Below are 3,062 nucleotides of genomic sequence, written 5' to 3'. Positions count from 1 at the left end.
CGACAAGAGAAAGTAAATTATAGCCTTTTATGGTGATGCTCAAGAAATGAATAGTACTACTCTTACAAACACATTTACTACAAAAAATATAGCCTCTGTAGAAACAAAAGTTCTGCTAAGTTCACAGATGACATTGATTTAATCATTAAAAGAATATGAGAGAATATGAGAAGACAGAATATGCACATACATATTTATAATGGCACGTGAATATTTGTCAGCACCTTACTTTATCACAAGCGATGTTTTTACCCAACTCAACTCAGATGAAAAATTCTGTGTTTGAATTCAACTTATATAACAGTGTTAAACATTGATATTTTTCAAAAACAATTCATACTCTGAATTCATCCTAAATATATATTTTAGTTAATGGACTGCTTAAAGGACACCCTCATTGGGCACCTTGACTTTTTGTTCGATATCAAGATCTGTTTTCTTAGGTTTTCTTTCTTTACGGAGAACGATTCGTGGTATTCCTTAAAAGATCTTCATCAAGAGTTGTGTTACTATAGTATAACAATTGGTATAACAATCTTTACCCCAGCATACTGATAGTTTGCTGTGATTTATATCAAATATATATAAAAAAAACTACCAGTTTGGTTAACAAAGCATCCTTAAACGTATCTTTTATAAAGTTATGGGACTAAGAGGACTCAAATGGTACAGCAGGAGTTATAGTAGCCAACTGTATATATCAACTGCATAACACTGTCATCAACCATCATTATGCATTTATATTACTTCAAAATCCATGTAAATTTCATGTTGGGAAAACATTGCTTCTCTGTCTTGATCTGAAGGAGAATGACCATTTAATCTACATTCTCAAGTGGGGTCATACAGATTTTCCAACTACTATAAGATGAGTTTTTAACCAAAGCCTATTTGATAGGGATAGCATGACAACGGAAACAGATGCTTTACTACCATGTTTAAATGATTGAAGACCAGGAAGGGAAGATTACTCTGGTCCTTATTTTAATAGCATTTTGTGTATGCATGAAGCCGATAGATAGATAGAAATGTGTCTATAGAGTCTATAAGCTTTTCACATATCAATTATTTGTGTTATTTTTGATATAGGGTGAAAAATATTTTTATAAAGGTCAAAGAAAAAAGAAAAAAAAATATTAGCACAATACTAATATGTACTAAAAGTTTTTGTTCAATTAGTGGTATGGGTAAAACAAGGAATTTTAGGTCACTATTCACTGGGGTTTATTCACCAATAGGGGAATTTTCAGGAAACTCCCTCATCTCCTCTGTCTCATAACCCTAAAAAACTCTTTAGCACTTTCAATTCCCTTCTTCGACGTATCCCTACTACCCCTTCCACTAATCTTAATGCCTCTGACTTTGCCACACATTTCAATAATAAAATCGATACTATCAGATATGACATATCTGTACAGTCACTACCCTGCCCTCACCCTCCCTCTGACTATGCGCCCTTCTACCCACTGACCTCTTCTCGCTTCACTACATTACATCAATTATCTGCTGTCACTGAAGAGGAGGTACGTTCTCTTCTTCTTTCCTCTTGTCCAACCACATGCCCCCTTGACCCGATCCCTTCCCATCTCGCCCTGTCTCTTTCGTCTACTCCTGTCCCTACTCTAGCTCATATCTTCAACTTCTCCCTCACTACTGGATCTGTCCCATCCTCCTTCAAGCATGCTACCATTACTTCAATCTTGGAAAAGCCCTCCCTTGACCCAACTGATCTGTCCAATTACCGTCCCATCTCTCTACTTCCTCTCGCCTCTAAGCTTCTTGAAAAAATTGTTTATACACAATTTTCTTGATTCCAACTCCCTACTTGACCCTCTTCAATCTGGTTTTCGCCCGCAACACTCTACTGAGACCCCCCTTGCTAAATTACTTACTAACTGCCAAATCCAAGGGCCGCTATTCCATGCTAATCCTACTGGACCTTTCTGCTGCTTTTGACACTGTGGACCACCCTCTTCTCCTTCAAACTCTTCAAGCTCTTGGTCTCCGTGACACTGCTCTCTCCTGGTTCACTTCCTACCTCTCTGATCGTACCTCCAGCGTCTCTGTCCCCAGTAACTCTTCCCCTCCCCTCTCAGTGGGGGTACCCCAAGGCTCAGTTCTAGGACCCCTTCTGTTCTCTCTCTACACCTGCTCACTTGGCAAACTAATCTCATCATTTGGCTTTCAATACCACCTGTATGCTGATAACATCCTGATCTATCTATCCTCTCCTGATCGCTCTCCTTCTGTCTTAGATCGTGTAACTAACTGTCTCGCCTCCATCTCTACCTGGATGTCTGCACGTTTCCTGTCATGCCCCATCCAGGCTGCAGAGCTGCATATCTCTGGTTTTCCCTTTTTTGCTACAATCTGTTCCTGGATTTCCTTGTGCCCTGTTCTGTGCTTCTGATTCCTTGATTCCAGTTCTGCTCTTTGCTTCAGCTCCTGTTTCCTTTATAAGGTGTGCTCCACCCTTTTGTTATGTTTGTCTCAGTCTGCAGTCTAAAGGTATGTCCTTCTCTGTTCTGTGTATATATTCAATGTTCAGTTTCAGCTTTAGTTAATTCAGTAGGCAGGGTTTAGTGCTAGGACCCACCGAATATTGGAGTACTTTGGCGTAGTGGTGGGCTAAGCATACTATGGTCATATGATGTGACGGAATCTCCAATTGTTAGCATAGTCCTAAGCTAGTTCCTGTATTCATGTTTGTCTATCTCTTATGTGCCTTTGTCCTCTATTCCTTGAATCATCTGAGGATCTTGTTTCCTCTCCCCATGTCCCAGTTAAGATTTCCTATCCTTGCTTAGGAGAGGCGTCTGAGGATCTCGGCTCCTTACTCCATCCCCTGTGTTCCTTGCTTGGTCTCCCTGTCCCTTGCTTGCTCTGTCCCCCTTGCTCACTCTGTCCCCCTTGCTCGCTCTGTCCCCCTTGCTCACTATGTTTCAGCCGTTACTCTGCTTAGCTTCCATACTCCCAGCTTGCAGCATCCTGCACATGATTCTAGTGCTATGTCTCATGCTTGCTCCAGGGTGCCAGTAGGATCTAACTTTGTTTTGTTCTGG

General features: G+C 40.6%; 1 long non-coding RNA gene across 1 annotated transcript; it reads right to left on the bottom strand.

Annotated features, from left to right (window-relative positions):
- Positions 1-1,964: 1,964 nt before the first annotated feature.
- LOC128491849 (uncharacterized) lies at positions 1,965-2,264 on the bottom strand. The gene is made up of 2 exons (XR_008354041.1): positions 2,078-2,264; positions 1,965-2,034 (listed from the first exon to the last, which is right to left on the bottom strand). It is a non-coding gene; the product is annotated as an uncharacterized LOC128491849 (long non-coding RNA).
- Positions 2,265-3,062: the final 798 nt, after the last annotated feature.

Source organism: Spea bombifrons, chromosome 1, assembly GCF_027358695.1.
Source record: "Spea bombifrons isolate aSpeBom1 chromosome 1, aSpeBom1.2.pri, whole genome shotgun sequence".
In the NCBI taxonomy this organism is placed as follows: domain Eukaryota; kingdom Metazoa; phylum Chordata; class Amphibia; order Anura; family Pelobatidae; genus Spea; species Spea bombifrons.
This window is presented reverse-complemented; position numbering and strand designations above follow the sequence as displayed.